At 43.4% G+C, this 24,753-nt stretch overlaps 1 protein-coding gene across 4 annotated transcripts in view; it reads left to right on the top strand.

The window, feature by feature from the left end:
- LOC127000359 (delta and Notch-like epidermal growth factor-related receptor) overlaps positions 1–24,753 on the top strand; it is a 189,996-nt gene that overhangs the window by 99,524 nt on the left and 65,719 nt on the right. The gene's annotated exons all lie outside the window — the stretch shown is intronic.

Below are 24,753 nucleotides of genomic sequence, written 5' to 3'. Positions count from 1 at the left end.
CTCGGTTATGAAACATCGGTATTGAATCAGCATGGTTTGGTATTAAATCAATATTGGCTACTGTATTCGATAAGTGATGCTAATCCGTTTAAGGTTGTTACATATTTCCACTCAGGTGATATAATATTGGTAAATGAAAATAATAATAAGCTTGAATTTAAGGTCCGTACTCAAAAGCTTTCGATTCTCAACAACTAGGCTATGTATTCCTCAAGGCCGCAAAGGAGATAAATCTGTTTCTCATGAGTCTTTTTCGCATTCTTGGTGACACAAACCTTGTCAGACTATCACTAGGCTCATGAACCTCTCCATGGATATACCCACAGCCTCTACCAAGCTTTTTCGAATGTGTAAGTCCTGAAATATCTGAGAATATGGCCGTGAGCACGAAATCTGAGGGAAATGAGAAATATATGTTCAGATCTGGCACCACTGTGGGTCAGGGGGGAGAGGCCAGCCAGTCAGGTGGAGTAGCGACCACTAGGAGCTCTTGGCAATGATCAGAAAAGGGTCTGGCCTGATGGAGCAATAATTTCTGTTGCTGCCTTGATTCTGTGACAACTGCCAAGGTCGTAATGGACATGGGTCTGGGTCAGCTCCATTTTCTCTCTCTCTCTCTCTCTCTCTCTCTCTCTCTCTCTCTCTCTCTCTCTCTCTCGTAAAGATTATGGTCTACATGGGGAGAGCTTTGGACCGTGACCTGCTTTCTTTCCGGAGTATTTAGGGGTGTGTGTATAAGTTTTTTTTTTTTTTTCATCTTTTTTTCTTATCCTCCTCCTCCTCCTTCTCTTCCCCCTCCTCCTCCTTTTCCTCCTTACTCCTTAGTTTAGGGGAGTGTTTATTAGAGACCGTCTTTTTTTTTCTCCCTTTCTTGTCCTCCTCCACCTCCTCCTCACTTCTCCTCCTTCGCCTCACCTTGTTTTCGTCCCTGTCCTTGTCCTGCTCTTAGTCTTCGCCCTCTTCATACTATCGTTTCTCCTCCTCTTCTTTCTTCTCCTCCTCCTCTTCCTCCTCTTCCTTTTTCTGCTGCTGCTGCTTCATCTCATATCGCCCTTGTTTTGCTTCTTCCTCCTTTTTCTGCTCCTTCTCCTTCTCCTCCACCATCTTGTCCTCGTCCTTCTATCCTCATCTGTTTGTTCCTCCTCCACACACACACACACACACACACACACACACACACACAATTACCCTGGGCCCCGCTTACCTGCACCACCGGACAATGACGTGAATCAGAGCCAGGCGCCCCCTCCTGGGTCGTCAGGGAACAACTTTGGGCATTACCGGGAAACGCAGGACATTGTTTGCGGGGAGGAGGAGGAGGAGCGCCTGTTGTAGCCACCAACCCGCGCATGAATGAGGGACTTTTTAAATTTGGTGTAAGATGTGGCAGTGTAGTACTTTCCGGGCCCTCGACTTGAAGGAGACAGAAATGCAATACCCATAATTTGCTTCTGTAAGGGGGTGTGAGGCGAGTGCTACATTATATTTCATTCCAATAATTTGTATGAACATAAAGCAGAGGAAAACATTGCTCACTGTCATATATTTCTTGCATAACAAAACCTTTCTCATTCCTTTATTATTCTCTTTACATTTATGCAAAGGTGATCGAAATCCGGTTTCCACTGATAGCTTTGAGACCATTCTAGGGATTTTACTGAGCTCATAATTTATTATATCGACTGTGTCAACTTCGTCTTTTGAATGAATGTTGGTTTTTGGTAACCGAGAAATAGTCTTTTACATGAGATTTACTTTGTTGTGTTAACAAAGGTTAAGCCCCTTGGTTCAGGAGGTAATCCCTCTGGCTATAGCCTTTATATCGGCTCACTTACTCTGGTCAGAACTGAAATAAATAAATAAAAAGCTGGAAGTGCGGGGAGGGAGAACATTTGCAGGAGTTCACCCTACCCTGTACGCACCGCCCAGGCTGTCTCAAACAAAAGCCTTTACACTATTGTTCTGGTCCCTTCTTGGAAAATATGCAGCCCTTGCAGGAATTTAATCATCTTTTCTTACATTCCCCTCAAGCAACTTTATTATTCTATTCCTGTCTCCTGTGTTACGACGTATCTATCCCTCAAATCGCATATGCTCTTTCGGCTCATCTTCACACCACTCAAATGCAGCATATCTTGCTTCCCCATTGACCCACCTAAATACCCCATTATATTCACCTCCAGAGATTTAGTCTTTGCCCCTGAAAACAAAACATTTCCAGGCCACCATCATAAAAGACTCAACACTTGGTGAAAACACAACAAATTTGATCTATAAAGAACTGAACACTAAGTATCAACATTTATGCTAGATATATTTTCGCCAAAAGATGAGGCTAACAGACAATACACGAGCTTAGTAAGATCAATAAAATGGTCACATATCATTGCATGCCAGAAGAAGAGAGCAAGAAGTAATCAGGCTACCAGAAAGCAAATGTTAGGTACTGTATTCTCGTCTCTTTCAAGCCGAGGGACTGGATACATTGCTGCTCACTGCGAAAAATCAATTTACAAAGTTTCCCCATTCAGGTGTGCAAGGCAGGAGAAACGCGGTAGGGTATTGTGTCCTCGTCACCGTGGCTACAAAAGTTCCTGCTGCTTTTCGAGACTTCTTGCTCCCTCCCCATAGAGTTCACGGTCTTACGCATAGCCAGTCAGGCCGCAACGTTGCCAGGTTGTCTTACTCAGCCTCTTATATTTACCGACTTCCGACCCAAAAACTGTCTCGTGGACCCTAATAAGGAGATTCACTTATAAATATCGTTAAAATAGCTAATTCCTGATGTTTCTTGGCAATAGTTAGGCGTCAGAAATCGGTAAATACTATGCTCTGAGTACGATAATCTGGCAACGGTGAGTCTGGGACCAGCGCGGGTTTTTTTGCGAACGAGTCAAGTAAAACGCTGTAAGGTTGCTTATTTACCCGTGTATGTATTATCTTTACTCCTGGTATAAGCCATGGTTCAGCTTTCCACGGCTTTGCCTCCCCCGGCTGATCCACAAGGCTGCAGTGTTATACAAACTTTCCCCACACCTAACTAACTAACGGGGAGCATATACGCCCAGGGGAGTGTCGCTTCACTCACTCGCCGCTTCCACTCCCGACGCGCCCCCTGAGCAAACTCCCACGCAGCTGCCCTATCCGTCCAAAGCCCCAGTTATATTTGATTCATCACACACTCGACTCATTTGTAAGTTTCTAAGCAATCCTAAGAGGTGCGTCCCTCCCACCGCCTGGCATTCCGTTCTCTATTCATGAAGTAGTTGGATCCAGAGAATAATATATCATCGCGCAGCTGCCTTGTAAGTTTCTAAGCAATCCTAAGAGGTGCGTCCCCCCCACCGCCTGGCATTCCGTTCACTATTCATGAAGTAGTTGGATCCAGAGAATAATCTATCATCACGCAGTTGCAGTATTGTGGAGCATCCCGCACCACCTCTACCATTCCACGCAACACCAAGGAACTAGAAACACCAGAAACGCTGCATTGGGCGGTTTTAGCGGCGGGCAACACTCGGGACAGGACTGACCGCTAGTTTAATCACTCCCGAGTTCGGAAAGGCCGCCACCGACCCTGTTACCGGCCAGACGCGAACTCGAGCGATAAAGAAGAACAGTCCATTAGCCCCGACGACCGGCTGAGGGGATCGAGCCGCCCAGTCTGCCCTCAACAGCTCTTGGCCTTAATAGGAGGTCAGACGGCAGGACAAAGGCTGGTCGTGGCCAAGATAAGCTTCCCCCCAAACAGCTGATCCTCCTTCCCCTTCCCTTCTCTTCACCCCTTCCCTGCCCTCCTACCCCTTCCTCCTGGTGTGAAGGGTGATAGTGTGTTCCTTATTGCTGGTGGCCACAGAGACAGCGAAGGAAAGTTAAAATAAAAGGAGATCAAGGTTAAAAAGAAAGAGGAGTAAAGGTAAAGGAGATGGTTAAAAGGTAAAGATGATGATAAAAGGTAAAAGGAGAAGAGGCAGAGATTGTGGTCTTTTCTGGTGATATAAAAAGAGTAATCCACCATATTCACCCGCCTTGATTATGGTCTCATTGAAGGCAGGTTTATCTTAAGGTGTTTTTAAGATATTTATAATGGTACTTGGCTACTTCTCAAACGGTTCGGGGCTTACACTCCCACGTTTTGATAAGGCATTCGTAAAGGTTGTCGTGGGCATTTCCAGGGGTAGTTTTATGACCCTTCGGGCGGCAAGTAGCGAGATTTTTTTCTACACTCTTTTTGTTGCCCTTGAGCCGTCTCCTTTGTTGTAAAAAAAAAAGTTTGACCGTTCTTCTTTACCATGAGACTAAGAAAAAACACTCATTAGAACCCGATTGACCTCTTTTTCGACCTTTGGAAAGAGTTGACATGAGAAGCGGAGGCGTCTGAGTATACCGATCGTAGTGTCTTACCTGTGTTTTAACTTGGATGTAATATAATTAACATAGGTGAGGGTAAAATAAGGTAAAGGTCATTTGTCTGATGTCATATAATGTTATTTACCTGTGATGCCATGATTTGTAGTCTCATTGGCTCTCAGGTATGTGTAAAATGATAAGAAAGGTGATTTTTCTTATTTGTTAAGTTATAGTTATCAGTGGATTATCATATCCCAGTCGTCGTCATCATTATCATCATCTACTTCTTCGGTCATTTATAGTACACTGCTGAATAAAGGCCTTTCTCATCGCCCTCCTCCTCTCAGTCGTGTGCTCAGTCCTACGCCGGCAAATGCTCTAATATCATCTCTCCACCTGCTACTATCTGCCCTGACTTCTGCATCTCCCGGGTTGCCACTCTATTCTTTGGTTGATCATCTGCTATCAGTTGTACGCATGACATGGCCTCTCCAAGTATATTTCTTGTTTTTAATCATCATCAGAATATCTAAAAATTTCGTCTGCTTCCTAATCTATTGTACTCTCTTTCATGACCATCATTTTCCTCTGTGTTTCTCTAAGTATCACTGGCGTATTGATTTGCTGTGAGCGTTTCTTTTTATTATGATATGTTTATAAATTTATTTGTTCTTCGCAAACATTAACGAGTAAAGTCCACTCCAGCCTCATTAATGTTGCTGTTTGGCAGAGTTCATCAAATATTGAAGCCAAATGGAAAATTCACAACAGTTTAATTTTCTCGTGAATTATTTACAAGCTCGGAGTTTTTTTGTTTTTTTTCAAGCGCTGTGGCTATTTTATAAGGTGGAAGCCGATTACTTTCTATGCACGAAAATTGGTTTCTGCTTTTGTTCCGAGTTTGTGAGAGTGAAAGTATTTGATGTAAAGATATATGAAGTACGTCAAGCGCTGAATACTTATTTCGAGTAAATAATGTGAATGTAGGACCACGGCACGACGCAACACGTACAACACAACACGATGTAACACTATAACAGTAACCACAGAACTCACCCCCTAAGTAGCCCTTTCATTGCGCAGCTCAACACATTTTTTTTTTTTACAGCAAAGGAAACAGTGCAAGAGCTTTAAAAAAAAATAATAATAATGAAAAAAAAAAGCCCGCTACTTACTGCTCCTAAATAGAGTAGAGTGTCCAAAAAGAGAAATCAACTTCGGGAGGAGAGGCGTCCTGATACCCTCCTCTTATACAGTAACACAACACAGCAAAACAGCGCAACACAAGTACAGCAAAACATGGAACACACTCGCCTGTACGTAATCATTCATGTCAGCTCGACTCGGCGCAACACAACGCAATGATCGACACCAAGCAACACAAAATAACACAACACGATATCTCCTCCTCCTTCCATTCCCCTTCATTTCCTCCACCTCCGTCTTTTTTCCTCCATTTCTTTCTCTCCATCTCTGTATTCTCCTTTTCCTGCACCTCCTCCTCCTCCTCCTCCTCCTTCTATTGCCCTTCCATCTCCACTAACTCCTATTTCCTTTCTTCTTTTCATTTTTCATCTGCTGTCTTTCTCCTCCATTTCTTTATTTTCACATCTTTATCTTTGTTTCTCCTCCTCCTCCTCCTCCTTATCCTCCTTTCACTCTTTCTTTTCTTCTCTTCCTCCTTATATTACTCGTCCTTATAATCCACTACCTTCTCTTTCCTTTTTCCTTTTCTTGTTCTGTTGTCTCATCCTCCTCCATTTCCTTCTCTTCATCTTCTTCTCTTCCTTTTTTCCTCTCACTTTTAATTTCCTTCTTTTCCTCCAAATATTACTCGTCTATTTCCACCACCACCTTCTTCTGCTGTTCCTTCTCCTGCATTTCTCTATCATCTCATTCTCCTTTTTTTCCTGCACCTCCTCTTACTCTCACGCTCTCTTCCTTACTATATATCCTCCTCTTCCTCCTCTTCCTCCTTCTTCTTCTACCACTACTCTCCTCTCCACCTTCACCTCCTTCGCGTCCTGCCGAAATCCAATATTCATACACACGTGTCTGTTTTCAGCATACATGAATCTATATAACGCCTTTTACATACATAACGGCGAGCTCAGTAGACGTAAGGGAGTGTTAAGGAAAAGGAAACTTGAGTCTGGAAGTGTAAAACGAGAGGAGACTGGTCCCTTAAAATTACCATACCCTCGGAAAACCATCGGTAGCCTAGCGTGTTTACATAACTGACCGAGAGGGGAAGATGAAGTCACTGCCGCGGTTATTATTTTAAGTTCCCGTGCTCTCCTCTTTCTCATGTAACTATATTATTCTCCTCCTCCTCCTCCTCCTCCTCCTTCTTCTTCTCCTCTTCCTCTTCTTCTTTCTTGTTCTCATATGCTTTCTTTACCTTTTTGTTTTTGTTTTCTTATTTCTGAGCTTCCACCTTTTCGTCTTTTACTTCGTGTTTTACTTATTTTTTCACTTCTCTTTCTTGTTCTCGTATGTTTTGTTTTTTTACGTTTTTGTTCTTTTTCTTCTTCCTCTTCTTCGTCGTCGTTTCTTGTTTTGCTTCTTTCTTCCTCCTCCTCTTCCTCCTCCTCCTCCTCCTTGACATCTTAATATTGCTTCTTTTCTTGTATCATCATGTTTTCCCTTCCTCTCTCTCTCTCTCTCTCTCTCTCTCTCTCTCTCTCTCTCTCTCTCTCTCTCTCTCTCTCTTTGGTATTTTCTTTCTTCGCACTCAAATCATCAATTCCTTTCACTTCACTTACAGAAAACAGTCCACTATCCGTTTTCTTTTTGTTTCCCCATCAACCCCCGCCCCCCCCCAACTCTCTCTCTCTCTCTCTCTCTCTCTCTCCTTCCTCCATAATGCATGTCGTGGTATGCTGGTGGAATATTTATATACTGCGCCTTGCTACAGCTCCTTCGCCGGCCGCCCCCACCTGTGGCTCTGTGCGTGTGTGTGTGTGTGTGTGTGTGTATGTGCTTGCATGGAGAGGCCAGGACGAGAATTCGGATTATAGAATGAAATGTTTGCAAAAGTTTGTGCATACATGGTCAGATGGAAGGGAGAGAGAGAGAGAGAGAGAGAGAGAGAGAGAGAGAGAGAGAGAGAGAGAGAGAGAGAGAGAGAGGGGCACACGCACTTTAAAACTTGTGCAAAACTAAAAATCTCCATGAACAACAATAGAGTATAACAAGAACACACACACACACACACACACACACACACACACACACAATACAACAACGCAACGAAACCATTTTTTTTTCCTCCCCGACCAGACAGAGCAAAAGGACACAATCACACTTCACAACACAAATAATTAACACACACACACACACACACACACACACACACACACACACACACACACACACACACACACACACACACACACACACACACCTACAAAAAATCTAATAAAAATAAAATAAGTAAAATAAAAAACATACCCCGTGCTCATTATTACGAATCTTACCGTAATTAAAAAGTCTGACCTGAGGGCGGGACACCTGAGAAGGAAGGTAATTGGCTGCGTTTAATTGACTATTGTGGACAGGTAATGAGGTGTTGAAGAAGGTGTTGTGGCGGTGACGGAAAGGGAAAGGTGCTCGTCTTGCTTTGTGTTGCTTAGAGGTGTGTGTGTGTGTGTGTGTGTGTGTGTGTGTGTGTGTGTGTGTGTGTGTGTGTGTGTGGTGTTAGGCAGAAAATACTCTCTTCATGTTCTCTTAACCCTCTTGTGTTGCTGTTGACGGAAAGGAAATGTGTGTTGTCCTTTGTTGTGGTGTGTTGTGATGGTGTTGTCAAGGGAACATACTTCTGGTTCTCTCTCTCTCTCTCTCTCTCTCTCTCTCTCTCTCTCTCTCTCTCTCTCTCTCTCTCTCTCTCTCTCTCTCTCTCTCTCTCTCTCCCCACCCCCCCTTCCTTTTATCCCTCCTTTCAGCGGACACTATTGAATATAAATTGACATGTCGCTTTCTCTGTAATAGCACAACGTAATATGCAAGGGGCGGACTCTATAACGTACTGGCAATAACATCCTTTCGAACGCAGACGAGGCAACCAACAGCGGTCATCCAAGCGTTCACTTCCAATTTCGATGTTGGTTATACTTTACCTCAACCGTATTTTTGAGGGGTAGGCCCGAGAGGGATTTTGGGCCGGGGGGAGGGTTCCTTTTGCCTTATTTGACTACTTGTGGCTCCTCAAATTCTCTAAGGAGGGGAATGTTCGAAGGGGAAAGGGTATGTTGTAGGAGAGTGGCTTTTACTTTCGTTCATGTGAGCTTATTTTATTTTTTCAAGGGAGGAATTGGAGGGAGAGGTAGGGGACATGTCTCTCTTCATGTCTGTCTCCCTATATATACATCTATCTATGTCTATCTATCTATCTGTCTTTTATGTGTGAGGTACAAAGAGCAAAATACCACAGCAAACTATAACCACCAACATATTTCGTATCATTTACTAATATCAGTATTATTCACTACACACTAATTTACGCTGCTCCCAACTTTACCTTAACTTATGTATACATCTGTCTATATCTCTCTATCTGTTTGTCTTTTATATGTGAGGTACAAAGAGCAAAATACCACAGCAAACACTAACCACCAACATATTTTCGTATCATTTACTAGTATCAGTATTATTCACTACACACTAATTTACGCTGCTCCCAACTTTACCTTAACTTATGTATACATCTATCTATATCTCTCTATCTATCTGTCTTTTATGTGTGAGGTACAAAGAGCAAAATACCACAGCAAACTATAACCATCAACATATTTTCTTATCATTTACAGTATTATTATCAGTATTATTCACTACACACTTTAATCTACGCGAAGGTATGGCCTTTAATCTACTCTCGCTCATTCCCTTTATCAAGCAACACTAACGATCCCTTCGAAGCTTATTACATACGAGGGCGACGCTGCCACAACCCTCCTCCCCCTCCTCCTTACACCAACCCATCAAAGAGCTCGGGGGGGAACAAGACATCCTCGCTCCGGCCCTCGAACTGCCGAAGATGAGCGCGTTGAGGGCCAGTTCAGTTGCTCTCTCGTCTTACCCTGAGCCAGATTCCGAGGGTGGGGAGTGGCGGGGAGCGGTGGTCGTCGCGGGACATTTGGTAATCTTGCTGTGGTGAGGGGAACGAACCGCCGAACGAGGGTGGCATGACAGAAGGCGCAATAGAAGGGAATAAGGGAAGGGCCGCGTGGTTGACAGGCCGAGGGGACAGAAGTGGACAAGGGAAAGGAAGGGCAGAGGAGGAAATAGAAGGTCGTGTGGTAGACAGCGAAGAAACAAAACAGGAAATGGAGAGTTAGGAAAGTGAGAGAAAATAGGAGAGAATGAAGAACGGCCCAGGTGGTAGACAGGCCAAGGGGACAGATGGTAGACAGGGGAGAGGAAGGACAGTGAAGGGAAGAGGAGGAAATAGAAATAATAGAAAGTCGAGTGATATACAAAACGAAGAAACATGATACAAAAGGACGAAATTGGGAAGAGAGAGTTAAGGAAAGGAAAGAAGAGAAAAAGAAAAGGGAACGGAAGAGAAGGGAAGGGAAGAGGAGGAAATAGAAGAAATAGAAAGTCGAGTGATAAACAGAACGAAAAAACATGATACAATAGACCGAAATCGGGACGAGAGAGTTGAGGAAAAAGAAAGAAAAGAAAAAGAAAATGAAACGGAAGAGAAGGGAAGGGAAGAGGAGGAAAATGGTCAAGTTGCAGACAGAATGAAAAAGCAGATCTAGACTAGGCACAGGGACCCGAGAAGAGGAAATCAGGGGAAAAAATGAAGACAGAAAGAAAGGAAGGGAAAGAGAAGGGAATAAGAAAAAATAGCAGGTCATGTTGTACAAAGAACGAAGAAACAGAACATAGACAATTGACTTGGAAATGGAAAGGGAGAGTTAGCGAAAAGAAGGGAACCGAGAAGAGGGAATCAGGAGAAATAATGAAAACAGAAAGAAAGGAAGGGAAAGAGAAGGGAAGAGGAAAACGATAAGATACGAAGTCGTGTAGTAGAAAGAACGAAGAAACAGAACATAGACAATCAACTTGGAACTGGAAAGGGAGAGTTAGCGAAAATAAAGGAACCGAGAAGAGGGAATCAGGAGAAATAATGAAAACAGAAAGAAAGGAAGGGAAAGAAAAGGGAAGAGGAAAAAAATAAGATACGAAGTCGTGTAGTATAAAGAACGAAGAAACAGAACATAGACAATTGACTTGGAACTGGAAAGGGAGAGTTAGCGAAAAGAGAGGAACCGAGAAGAGGGAAACAGGGGAAATAATGAAAACAGAAAGAAAGGAAGGGGAAGAGAAGGGAAGAGGAAAAAATAGAAGATCGCGTAGTACAAAAAAACGAAGAAACAGAACATAGACAATCGACTTGGAACTGAAAAGGGAGAGTTAGCGAAAAGAGAGGAACCGAGAAGAGGGAAACAGGGGAAATAATGAAAACAGAAAGAAAGGAAGAGAAAGAAAAGGGAAGAGGAAAGAATGGGATGTCGCGTAGTACAAAAAACGAAGGAACAGAACATAGACAATCGACTTGGAACTGGAAAGGGAGAGTTAGCGAAAGGAAATAACAAATAAATGGAATAAATGAGAGGCAAAGGAAAAGAAGTAATGGAAATGAATTGAGCAGAAGCAAAGGGGACGGGAGAGAGGGGAAGGAAAAGGACAGGAAAAAAAAACCATGAAGGACAAGGAACAAATGAAACAGAATTGAAATAGAAATGAAAGGAATGGAAGAGGAGGGGAAGGAGAGAAGGGAACATGGGGTGACATGGTTTTGAAATCAAGGGAAGGGAAGGGAACAAATTAATCTGGTTTGGAGGGGAAGGGAAAGGAAGTGTAAGGAAGGGAAGGACAAGTGACCTCATTTGGAGATGGAGAAGGGGGAACAGTGAACAGGGAACAGTGAAGGGAGGGCAGGAAAGGTCAAGTTGAAACCACATATACGCTGTAGCTGCGCATGGCGGCGGTGTTCATCTCCGTTTCTTTGACCCTTTGAGTCTGTGGTGGGCGACAACCCTTAGCCCATCCGCTTCGATTGGAACGAATTTTGCCTTCACTGGTAGCCTGGTAACATGTACTCCCAGGTCTTTCTCTGCCTCTGTTGTGGATAGTGGAGTGTTTCCCATGTGGTATTGGTGTACTGGATATCCCCTCCCAATGTGCATGACTTTACATTTTTCATCATTGATTTGTAGGAGCCACTTTGTGTTCCATTACTGTAGCTTGGTGAGGTCTGAATCCGCAGCTAAGGGGTTAACAGGATACAGGGTCAGTGTAGCATCCGGATCACCACAGTTTACCCTTCCTAGGTTTCCCCAGGTACCCATTTCTCGACCATCCCGAAAGTAATAATGAACAGCCGGGTGGACTTCACGCCGACTGCCCAGGTCCGCATATTCGTAGTCAGGGACGCTAATCACTACACCGCGGAGGCGCCTTAGGAGAGCAAGAGCAAGGGAACAGAAGGGAAGGGAAAGGAACGGAAGGACAAAACGCAGACGGAGCAAAGAAGGGAGAAACAGGAAACATAAGGGAAGAGAAACAGAGAGGAAGGGAAGGAAACAGAGGGATGTGGTTTGAGAGAGAGAGAGAGAGAGAGAGAGAGAGAGAGAGAGAGAGAGAGAGAGAGAGAGAGAGAGAGAGAGAGAGAGAGAGAGAGAGAGAGAGAGAGAGAGAGAGAGAGAGAGAGAGAGAGAGAGAGAGAGAGAGAGAGAGAGAGAAGAACATAAGTAGATAGCACGGAAGGGAGATGAAGGGAGCATAAGGGAAGAGAAGAAAGGAAGGAAGGAAGGAAGAGAAAATAGACAAAAAGAGGGAGATAGAGGAAGGGGATAAAACAGAGATAGGAAGGGAGATGAAGGGAACATATAAGGGAAGAGAAAGGGGGATAGACAAAACGAGGGAGAGAGAGAGAAAGGGGACAAAACAGAAACAGGAACCAGTGAGGGGAAGGAAAGGGAACATATGAGAAGGAGAATGAACGCGGTGACCCGGTTTGGTGTCGCGCCCCGATGGAGAAGAAGAATGGTCTGCCAGGTGCGAGAAAATGAGACTTGATTTACCGTGCGAGGGCGAGGCGAGGTGATGAGACGCGCTGTAGGGACGGAAGGGGGATTAGATGCCGCGTTAAGGGCTCTCGTGAGGGATCGAGCGCGCGTTATAAGAGCCGAGGAGAGGAAAATTGAGGGTTTGAGCAGCGGGATTGAAGATTGTATCGTGCCCGTGTGTCCATTTTGTTTCTCCGGAGCAAGTGAAAATTATCGCTGGGAGAGAAATACGAGATCGAGAAGGAGTTAGTGAGTGCGTGTGTGTGTGGGGGTGGGGGGGGTGAGGGGAAAAAAGAAACAGGAAAAGAGGAGAAAAGAGAAAGAGCGAAAAAGGGAAAATGAACCAAAAAGGAGTAGAAGAAAAGGGGGACTGCAAGGAAATACCACAGAAAATGAAAAGAAGGGAGAGAGGAAAGGAGATAGAAGAAACATGGCCTGGCCATTAGGCTGCCTGCGTTCAGTGATTCACCAATCCCGTTTGGATTCAGGAGTGGCTTTCAAGGATAGGAGTGGTGCATTGGGAATTATCGTTCAGTGATTCAATCATCCGTGCAGCAAAGTTGCGATCAACGCGTTCTTGTGTATTTCTGGAAGGAGTTGATGGTCACAGTGCCAACAAAGTGGCGTTCAAAGGTTTTTGAAGGAGTCTGTTCTGCAGAGCTAACCTGTCCGCCGATGTCGTTGTTCCAGAAATTGTTTGAATTGTTTTTCCGTTGTTTCTTGGTTTGTTTGTATTTTGTCGTGTTTGAGTTTTGAGGATCAACGTTTTTGTTCTAAGGTCAATCGTGCAAAGACTTGTATCATGTCTCTTGTTCAGCGTCTCTTTCAAAGGTCGTCTCTTGAGTCGCGTTCCCTTTCAACGGCGAGTCGTTTGCAGTTTCAGTTTCAGTCATGTGGCGGCGCGTGTTCGTACTCTCTCTCTTCATAATTAAAAGTCGCTGGTGTAATTAGCTAATTCAAATTTCTGTGAATTAGGAGACTGTGTACAAATTGTACAAGGATAATATAACTCCCGGCGTCTTGTATTGGTGATGTCTCGTCTTAGAACCCAAGCATTGTATTATTTTTCTTACACTCAAGCATTGCATTGTTTTTTTGTTGATGTCACTGCTGATGGTGACCCCGTTCTCTTTTCTCCATGCACAACATGGTGGTCCGCCACCAACATGTATGGTTTGCCCTGTTTCTGGATCCGATATGTTTTATTTTACATTGTTGAAGGACATACATTTGGCAAACATTTTTGACCACTGGTTTTGGTCTTGGTCCATCCTCTCGATAATTTCTCTCTCTGTGGCAAATTGCTCCGCCAGGACCTTTTCTTCCGTCCCACCCAAATTTGATTTGATTGGATTCTAGGTCTGTTTTCAATCAGTATGAAAAGTATGGTCCCAGTGAAAAACCCCCTGTACACTTCCACTTGTGACCGGAGCCACGGACCGGAGCCCTGTCCGTTGGTTCCAACAACTGTGTTTTTTTCCAGTGAGGATTGCAGCCGCCGACTTGCTGTTCTTTTGAGTTTGAGGAGTGTCAAAGGCTTGGAAAGTCCTTCTGAAAGTCTGTATATATAACATCGCTAGGGATGATTCCAGGTTTCATAGATACCTGAAGAAGAAATAAATTGGTTAAACATACATGCTTGTTCCCTGAAACCGTGCTGAGCATCGAGTCTGATCTTGATCTTCTCCCGATTTTTTTTTTCAGAGGCACAGAGGTCAAGGCTATATTCCACACTTTTTAGCCCTTTCTTTTCTAGATCGGAGTTACATTCGCATTCGCTCAGTCTTTGACTTTGACTTGTTTTGTTTAGCAGATTGTTGTAGATGGTGAGTGGCGATTGGAAAGAGGGAAGAGCAGTAAAAATTAAAGAAGTAGAAGGAGGAGAAAGAGGGGAGAGAGGGAATAGAAGGAGAGGAACAGGAGTTGGAGGATGAAGTCAGAGAAGAAGAATCGGAGAAAAAATAAGGAGAGGGAGGGGGAAGAGAAGAAAGAGGAGGAAGAAGCAGAAGAGCAAAAGGAGGAAGAAGAGAACTAGGAGGGGGAGGAGGAGGAAGAGAATGAGGAAACAGAAACAGAGAAACAGAAATAAAAGGAAGAAGTCAGTGAAGAAGAAGAAGCAGAAAAATATAGGAGGAAGGGAAGGAAGATAAGGAGGAGGAATAGGAAAAAGAGGAGAGCTTTCTATGGGAGGTAAAAAACGAAACAGAAGGAGGAAAAGAATCAAAGGAGCAGGAGAAGAATAGAATGAGAGAAGAAACAATAAAAAAGGAGAAAGAGTAGGAGGAGGAGGAGGAAGGTTTTTGACTATAGGTGGGAGAAGACTAGTAGGAGGAGGAGGAGGAAGAGAAGGAAGAAGGGAGCGAGGGAAAAGAAGCAGAGGACCAGGAGGAGGGAGTTGGAAAAGAAGAAACAGGGAAAGAGGAAGAGAAGGAGGAAGAAAAGGAGGAGAGGAAGAGGAAGGAGAAGAGGAAGAAGAAGAAAAGGAGGATAAGCAGGAGGGAATGGGAAAAGAAAAAAATACACAGAAGGGGAAGAGGAAGAAAAGGAGGAAGACAAGAAGAAGGATGAGGAAGGAAAATAATAATAATAAGAGGAGAAGGAGGAGAAGGAAGAAGAGGAGGGAATGAGAAAAGAAAAAAATACACAAAGGGGGAAGAGGAAGAGGAAAGAGAAGAAGAAGAAGAAGAAGAGGAAGAGGAGGAGAAGGAGAAGGAAGAAGAAGAGGAGGAAGAGGCGGCATTTGGCTATGGTGTAAGAGTTTTTCGGTGGATGGCGCGGCAACACATTCTGGCACCGTGAAAAAGGTATCTTGTCAGGGGCCGCTGAACGAAAGGCAACATTTGTCTGGGCGTGGAAAGGGGGGGGGGGGGGGCAGTAGGGGGGAGGGGGGAGAGTAAGGGGGAGAAGATAGATGAGCGAGGGGGGAAAGGGGGCGGGAGGGAAGAAAGGGAAGGGAGCTGGCAGGGAGAGGAACGAAATGGATAGGTGGGAGGGAGGGGGGGGAGGGAAAGATGGGGAGGGGGGCGGGGGGGGGGAGGGGTCCTTGGTTTGGCATCGGTCGACTTAGTAAATAGAGAGAGAGAAAGAGAAGCGAACAAATCTTCCATCAGCGCCGAGAGAGAGAGAGAGAGAGAGAGAGAGAGAGAGAGAGAGAGAGAGAGAGAGAGAGAGAGAGAGAGAGAGAGAGAGAGAGAGAGAGAGAGAGAGAGAGAGAGGAACAAAAGAACACTGAGATTCGCTAAGCACCGGTCGTAACACTTACCCAATGGCAAGAAGGAGGAGGAGGAGGAGGAGGAGGAGGAGGAAGAAGAGGAGGAGGAGGAAGGGGAGGACGTCTTGAAGGAGCCTGAGTGAGTCTTTTCTTGCGAGCGCTGAGGCTTCTGGGAGCTTCAAAGGGGCCTAGCGAACCTTGGCGATTATCTGGAAGTCGCAGAAGGAGAGTCGAAGTGGACGCAGAGGACGAAGACGAGAGAACGAGAGGGAGAGGGACGAGGATGAAGAGGGCGAAGGAAATTGAAGGAGGAGAGAGGAGGAGGTAAACAAGAGCGAGAAGAACAGAAGGAAGAGTAAGTGAAAGAAGGAGAACAAGGAAGGAAAAAAGAAGGGAAGAGGAGGAGGAGGGCGATAGAAGGAGAACAAGGAAGGAATGAAGAAGAGACGGAAGGACGAGGAAGAGTAAGTGAAAGAAGGAGAAGAAAGAGAGAAGAGAAGAGGATGAGGAGGGCGATAGAAGGAGAACAAAGAAGGAAGGAAGAAGAGACAGAAAGACAGAAGGAAGAGTAAGTGAAAGAAGGAGAACAAGAAAGAAAGAAGGAAGGGGAGAGGAGGAGGAGGGCGATAGAAGAAGAACAAGGAAGGGAGGAAGAAGAGACGGGGATGAAGAGGGTGAAAAAACACAAGAGAACAAAAGAAGAACGAGAATCTAAACAAAGAACAGGATGACACTGGAGAAGGAACAAGGACGAGAACAAGAACGGAGAACGAGAACGCAGACAAAAGGGAGATCGAGGAAACGAAGAACGAAGAGAAAACAAAAGCACAACGACTTCAAACGAGGACAAAGTAGCAAGAGAACTCGAACAAGGAGGAGAGAGACAAGGAGAGAGAAGAACGGAGAAGACAAAGACGGAGCGAGCGAGATGGCTTAAGGAGGAGGAGAACGAGGAAATCCTAGGCTATATATAATGATGAGTGGTATCCTGTCCATCCCACGGGCTTATGTCAGGTGTGTGTGTGGGTGTGTTGCGCTGATTGTAACGTGGGGTGAAGGGAGCCGAGGAGGACGGGAGGGAAAAAAAGGAGATGGTTGAGATTGCCGAAAAAAGTGTGGTGAAAAAATAAAAAATATAAGAAATCTCCACAACAGAACAAAGTAAAAAGAGAGAGAAAAATAAAGGACAGACTGGAGAACTTGGATGAAGAGAGAGAGAGAGAGAGGAGGATGAAAAGAGGAAGAGGAGAGGAGAGGGAGAAAGAAAAACGGAGATAAGAATAGAAGAAAAAATGGAAAGGAGAGGAGAGAGAAGATGACTAAGTATGCAAAGACAAGCAGTTAAAGAGCAGAAACGAAGGAAATAGAAGAAAAAAAAGTTAGTTACAGAAAGAAAAGAGAAAGGAAAGGAAAAGTAAAGCAATACAGCAAGGGGGGCAAGGAGGGGTAAGGTCGCAGATGCATGGCCAAGACGAGACGAGAAGAGAAAAGAAGAAGAAAAGAAGTTATAATGCCGGGCGGGGGATGAAGAAGAACTAAGAAGAAGAATGGTCGTTGAGGAGTCGCTGTCACGCGCGGGGAGGCGGGGAATTAAGTTTGCATGTGGCAAGTTGTGTCGTCATGCTCACTCACAGGAGGAGGAGGAGGAGGGGGAGGAGGAAAAAGAAGAAGAAGAAGAAGAAAAAGAAGAAAAGAAGAAAAAAAAGAGAAGACGAAGGAGAAGAAGAAGAAGAAGAAGGATAGAAGAAGAAGAAGAAGAAGAAGAAGAAGAAGAAGAAAAAGACGAAGAAAAAAGAAAAGAGGAAGAAGAAGAAGACGAAGAAGAAAAAGTAGAAGAAAGAGAAGAAAAGATGAAAATGAAGGAGAAAAAGTAGAAGAGGGAGGAGGAGAAGAAAAAGAAGAAGAAGAAGAAGAAGGAGAAGAAGAAGAAGAAGAAGAAGAAGAAGAAGAAGAAAAGAGAGGACGAAGAAGAAGAAGAAGAAGAAGAAGAAGAAGAAGAAGAAGAAGAAGAAGCAGAAAAAGAAGGAGGAGGAATAGGAAGACGAAGAAGCAAAAAAAAAAAATGAGGAGGAACAAGAACAAAAACAAAAAGAGAAGGAAGAAGGAGAGGTGTTCGTGAAGAAAGCATCTAATATTTCTAGGTGCTGTCTATAACACCGATAGACTATCTTGAGGATCCTCTTGGACGGCCCGGTAGTGGAGCAGGCGAATTTTTTTTATAGTGACCGCCGTGGTATGGGAGTCTTCCTTGGCCCATGCTATCCCCCGGACTCACCGTCGCCAGATTGGTATCCACTGAGTCTCCTATTTCCCGGGTTCTGACGCTTAACTCTTCCCAAAACACATCTTGAATTATTTATATACTTACCGTTTCCATGCATTTAACTTCTACTATTTTCTTCGGATACATCCCCATAAATATCCTCCTCCTAGTGAAAAGAAAGAACTAACAATGCATGTATCTCGTTTTGTTTTCCCTCTTTCCTTTCTTTCCGTTTCCATGCTAACTATGAATAAATCTCGCTTTTGTGTCCCAGGAGAGAGTTTTTAGGTTGGAAATTGATATACATAAGAAACTGGATAAGGGAGTCTGACACCATTGCGGGCCCCGATGCTCTACTTAACCTGGAACTATGGGGATTAACGTTTTATAACGCCCTGAAAAAAAGAAAAAAAAAAAAAACCATTACCACCAAACCATATATCAAATATCGATCATATAGGTTATATGCATGCATCTACTACTTGGGTTTATATCAAAAAAAAAATGGTGTCGCTTTGGGTTTGGTGGGTAGCTACACAATTTGGCCCGTCGCTGCTACCGGGTTAACCGAAGCCGCTGGTTAGGGTTGATTGAAGATTAGGCAGCTTGTGGGTACCCCTCCTTCGTTTTCCTTTCCTTTTTCCTTGTCAGACACCTCTTCTCCCTTCCCTTCCTCCTCCCTCTCTTCCTCTATGCTCTTAAGTCTTTCTCTCTCTCACTTTCCTTCTTTCGTTTCCCTTCTTCCTCGTTTTTAAGTCTCTTCTTCTCTCCTTTCCTCTCTCCTTACCCTTCTCGACGATGGTTGGAAAATTGCCAGCGTGCATCGGTGAGACTTTTTCTTCTCTTTTTTTTTTTCTTCGTCTTCGTCTTCTCTATTTTTTTCGTCTTTTTCTTCTTCTTCTTCTACTTCTACTTCTTTTTCTTTTTCTTTTTCTTTTTCTTCTTTTCTTCTTTTTCTTCTTCTTCTTCTTCTTCTTCTTCTTCTTCTTCTTCTTCTTCTTCTTTTTCTTCCTCCTCCTCCTCCTCCTCCTCCTCCTCCTCCTCCTGGATCCTCAGACTTACCACGCCCGCACACTGACCACTCGACCACCGTCTCCCCTTAAAAGAAGAAGCAAAATAAGGATGAAACGACAACTTCAAATACCAAAGACCCTCAATAGAGCACGAAAAGACTAGGAGACTCCAATCGAATCAAAGAGCAGGAAATGCCAAACGCTACAGAGTCACACACACTCCCGGTCAACCCGCCAGAGGGAGTCACACGCAGTTAAAGTGTGGTGAAAAATAAAAATAAAAAGGAAATCTCCACATCAGAAGAAAATGAAAAGAGGGAGAAATATAAAGGACAGACTGGAGAACTTGGATGAAGAGAGAGAGGAAGGAGGATGAAACGAGGAAGAGGAGAGGAGGGAGTGAGAGGGAGGAAGGGAAAGGTAAGAAAAGGTGTCTGATCAGAAAAAAAAGGAAAGGAAAAAGGACCGCTAGAGAAAGAGCGCAAGAAAGAAGAAAGGAGGGCGTCGGAGAGAGATGGCCCGTCAGAAGCTGTGAGTCTGGCCCGCGCGAGGCAATGGAGCTTGAGAAAGGAAGGGAAGGAAGGGCAGCCAAGCGGTGGTGTGGGGAGGAAGGGAGGGAAGGAAGGGAAGCCAGGCGGTGGTGTAGGGAGGAAGGAAGGGAAGGAAGGGAAGCGGAGTTGTGGCGAGGGAACCCGAAGTTATGATGGACTATGGTGAGAGAGAGAGAGAGAGAGAGAGAGAGAGAGAGAGAGAGAGAGAGAGAGAGAGAGAGAGAGAGAGAGAGTGACAGAAACGACGTCAAAAGTCCAAAATACGTCCAAAATACAACGAGAGAGAGAGAGAGAGAGAGAGAGAGAGAGAGAGAGAGAGAGAGAGAGAGAGAGAGAGATGAGTGACAGATCCGACGGCCAAAATCAAAACCACGAGATAGGATTAAAAACAATACGAAAACGAACGGATTGGACTCGAACTGAAATCTGAGCGAATATACTCCACGAAAATCATAAACAAAACATCAACATTAATTAAGGAAACAAAGAGAAAAATAAAGCATCAAGTCAATGAGCAAAAAAGAAATTCCAGTCGAGATATTAATGAATTTCGACACGACAGACAGAAAGGTAATACTGATAATATATACATAACCTGCCAGGCTTCCGATGTCAAAAGTGAGCGACAAATCAGGAAGGGATGACGCGGGGTTGACAAAACTCATCAACAAACATCATTGACCTCTCTTTTGGCCGCTCATTACTTTTGTCTTTGTGGGAACAGCGAATAGCGGGCTTTTTTCTTTTTTCTTTTTTACCCCTTTTTTTGATGCCCTTGAGATGTTTCTTTAGCTGTAAAAAAAAAATTAACAGCAGGGCCACGAATACAGTGAAGCGATAATAAGTACGAATTCTTAAGAGGCGTAGAAGGAAAATGACGCTGAAAAACACCAGGCAACGAAAACACAGTGAACCAAAATGGAAGAGAGAGAGTTGGCAGGACTAACGAAGCTCATCAACAGCAATACCACGAATACAATGGAGTGTTGATAACTACGAAATCTTGAAGACGAAAACGAAAAATGACGCTTGAGTACACGAGGAAAGGAGAAGAAACGAACAAGAAGGGATTAAGAAGAGTTGACAGGACTGACTAAGCTCACCAACAGCAACGCAACGAATAAAACAGAGATAAAAGTACGAGATCTTGGAGACGAAAACTAATGGAAAAGAGACACTTGAGTACACGAGGAAAGGAGAAGAAACGAACAAGAAGGGATTAAGAAGAGGTGACAGGACTGACTAAGTTCACCAACAGCAACGCAATGAATAAAACAGAGATGAAAGTACGAGAGCTTGGAGACGAAAAATAATGAAAAGGAGACACTTGAGTACACGAGGAAAGGAGAACAAAGCAACTGAAGAAGAAGAAGGAAGAAAGAAGATTCGGTAGGACTGACTATACTATCCATCAGCAACGCGAAGAAAATAGTTGAAAATACGAAATCTTGGAGACGAAAAAGAAAAATGACACTTGAGTACACGAGGAAAGGAGAACAAAACAACTGGAGAAGAAGAAGGAAGAAAGAAGATTCGGTAGGACTGGTTATATTATATTCTCAAACAGCGACGCGAAGACAATAGTTAAGAATACGAAATCTTGTTGGCGAAAAAGAAAACCATTACGCTTGAGAACAAAGGGGAAACGATAACAAACAAACAATGAAGAAGCGATGAAGCAGACTTGGCAGGACTGACTTCGCTCATCACCAGCAAGGCCGCGAGTACAAAGGGAGAAATGGGATAAAGCGAAAACGAAAACCCGACCCTTGAGAACACGGGGAAGACGAGGACGAACAAACACCGAGCAAATAAAATCACCCGGAAGAAAATGACAAAAGGTGACGAGGACAAAAGGAAATTCGACTATTCTTCACCGTCCTCTTTTCGGAAGCCAACTTTTAGACCGAGTGATAAACTGAGAGAGAGAAAAGCGACGCGAAATAGAGCGAAAGAAGAACGAAAACCACAAAAAAATGCAAGAACACTCCCCAGACGCCGAGAATGTGTGAGGAAGGACAGGGAGAGGAGGAGGAGAAGGAGGACGAATAAAAGAATCAGAGAATAAGACTGAGAGAATAAAGAGAAGGAAGGAGAGAATAAAAGAAGATAATAGAATGTGTGAGGAAGGAGAGAAAAAAGAAGACAAGGAGGACGAATAAAAGAATCAAAGAGAAGAAGACAGAGAGAATATCAAGAAAGAAGGACAGCATAAAAGGAGATGATAGGAAGTGTGTGATAGAAAAGAGAGAAAGGAGAAAGAGAATCAATCACTCAGTCAATGGGGGCATACGCCGAGGGACGCATCGCCTCGGCCACCCACACCTGTACCTTGTTCTTGGCACAGGAGACCTGAAGTCCCAAGGGCTTCGCCTTCTCGTGCAGTGCCTCGAGTGCCATCACCAAAACCTCCAGCGGCTCCGCCATCATTACTGCATTGCCGGCAAAAACAAGGTCAGTGACCCAGGTATTGCCAATGGATGCTGCACAATGACCCTGGTCCACAACTCTGCCCAGTCCATACAAGTGTTGAAAAGCGATGGGCAAGAACGAATTAAAGAATCGAAGAAGATGGAGAGGATAAAGAGAGGGAAAGAGAGTATGAAAGGAGATAAAAGGCAAGGTGTGTGAGGAAGGAGAGAAGAGGAGGAAGAGAAGGAGAACAAATAAAAGAATGAGAGAAAAGATTGAGAGAATAAAAAGAGGGAAGAAGAGCATAAAAGAAGATGATAGACACAGTGTGCGATAGGAGTGAAGGAAACGAGGAAGAGAAGAAGGACGAATAAAAGAATCAGAGAAGAAGACGGAGAGAATAAAAAAGAAGGAAGGAGAGCATAAAAGAAGATAATAAAATGTGTGAGGAAGGAAAGAAAAAAGAGGAAGACAAGGAGGACGAAGAAAAGAATCCGAGAGAAGAAGACGGAGAGAATAAAAAGAACGGAGAATAGCAAAAAAGAAGATGACAGACAGAGTGTGCTAGAAAATTGAGGAAAAGGAGGAAGAGAAGAAAGACGAAAAAAATCACCAGACACGAAAATGGAGAGAATGAAGAGAAGGAAGGAAAGCATAAAAGAAAAAGACAAAGAATGCAATAGAAGGAGGAAGACGAGAAGAAGATTTAGATAACAGAGAGAGGAAAGAAGAGGATAAAAGAGAAAAATAAACTAAAAGGGAATGACAGAGAGGAGGCGTGATGAAGGAAAGGAAAAGAAGGAAAGCGAGAATAGGAATCAAAATGAGGCGAAAGAGGAAGACGAGGAGAATATAGAGGAGAGAATAGAGGAAGTAAGGAACGTGAAGAGGAATCAGAAGAGAATAAAGAAAGGGGAAGTGGTAAGGATGGCCGGTAAAGTGGAGAAGGAAGGAGATGAAAAGAAGACAAGAAATCCCAGAGAGGAGGAAAAAGAAATATGAAGAATAAGAAGAGGAGAATAACGGAGGAGGAAGTGGTACAGGCGAAGAAGGAGGAATAGAAGGAAAAGCAAAAAGGAAAAGGAAATCGCAAAGAAGTAAAGAAAATAAGGAATCTGAAATGAAAAAAAGAAGTGAATGGTACAGAACGAAGGGCACGGAAAGGGAGAAAAGGGATAAAGGGAGAAGAAGGAAGAAGGAAAAGGAAAACAAGAAAGAAAATTGTAAAGGAGAGGAGAAAATAAGAAGAGAGGAAAAAAGAAGTGATACAGAGGAGCGAAACAGGAGAGAAGGCGGAAAATTCTTCTTCTTCTTCTTCTTCTTCTTCTTCTTTTTTGTTTTTATTTTTTACTCCTAATGTCACCGTGGGAACTGTGTGTACTAAGCATCTTCAATTATCATCCGTCTGTTTAGTTTTTTTCTTCCTCTCTTTCTTTTTTCCTTTAATCCTTACTTCGTTTTTCCTTTCCCTTTAATTTTCTTCTATGTTTTTTTTAACTCTTAATGTCACCGCGGATCTTCATGTATCGTCATTCTGCTTAGTTTCCTTTTCTTCCTCTCTTTCTTTTTTTCCTATAATCCTTCCTTCGTTTTTCGTTTTCCCTCTTCAATATTTTTTTTTTTACTCTTAATGTCACCGCGGATCTTCATGTATCGTCATTCTGCTTAGTTTCCTTTTCTTCCTCTCTTTCTTTTTTTCCTATAATCCTTCCTTCGCTTTTCCTTTTCCTTCTTCAATATTTTTTTTCTTACAACTAATGTCACCGCGGATCTTCATGTATCGTCATTCTGCTTAGTTTCCTTTTCTTCCTCTCTTTCTTTTTTTCCTATAATCCTTCCTTCGTTTTTCCTTTTCCTTCTTCAATATTTTTTTTCTTACTACTAATGTCACCGCGGATCTTCATGTATCGTCATTCTGCTTAGTTTCTTTCTCTCTCTCTCTTTCGTATTTTCAAGTCATTTGCATCACATTTCTGGCCTTTGTGAATGTGTGATGTTGCCCTCCCCCGCCTCCGCTGGCCTGAGTAATCACCTCTCTTTCTCTTCTAACGCCGCGTCATTCTTCGTTCGCCTTCCGAGCCGTTTCACTCGAATTTCCAATCTTGTATTGCCGATTCTTCTCTCTTCTTCTTTTTCTTCTTCCTCTTCGTTTGTACCTATTTTTCCTCTCATTTCCTGTAGTCGTCTTTATCTTTTCTTCTTTGGCTTTTTCTCCATTTTCTTCTTCTTTTTCTTCTTTTCTCTTTTCTCTTCTTCATCTTTTTTTCTTTGTCTTATTTTCTTCTTCTTCTTCTTCTTCCTCTTCCTCTTCTTTTTTTCTTCTCAGTCTTTGTTTTTGCTTTTTCATTCTTCTTCCTTCTCTTCTTCTTGTTCTTACTATTATTATTTTCATTATTTTTTATCATTATCATCACCATCATCATCATAATCTTTACATTCTATTCCTGGTTCTTTCGCATTATTCTCCTCCGTCTCCGTCTCTCATCCCATCCGTTTATGTCAATTCTATGTCAGTCTGTCGCTCCGTGTCCAGTTTTTCCAGCATACATTTTTCTAACCAGAGAGAATTTCCTATTAACTCCTTTTATTATTTTTCGGTGCGGCAAACTTTCCCTTCTTCTTTTTTCCCCACATCGCGGAAACGTAATTATGTTCCCGTTTTTTGTGAGTGATTCTTAGGGGAGAGTAGAGTGGGGAACTATGCTGGATTTTACTTCATTCTTTTTCTCTTATCCTTTGCCGTCTTTATTGCACTTGTTGTTTCATTGTTATTCTAGAGGTGGTGGTAGTAGTAGTAGTAGTAGTAGTAGTAGTAGTAGTAGTAGTAGTAATAGTAACTATCAACACTACTTTTCAGGAATTCTCAACATCA

The sequence above is a fragment of the Eriocheir sinensis genome, chromosome 18 (genome assembly GCF_024679095.1).
Source record: "Eriocheir sinensis breed Jianghai 21 chromosome 18, ASM2467909v1, whole genome shotgun sequence".
In the NCBI taxonomy this organism is placed as follows: Eukaryota; Metazoa; Arthropoda; class Malacostraca; order Decapoda; family Varunidae; genus Eriocheir; species Eriocheir sinensis.
Note: the sequence above shows the minus strand (reverse complement) of the source record. Positions and strands in the feature narration are given on the sequence as shown.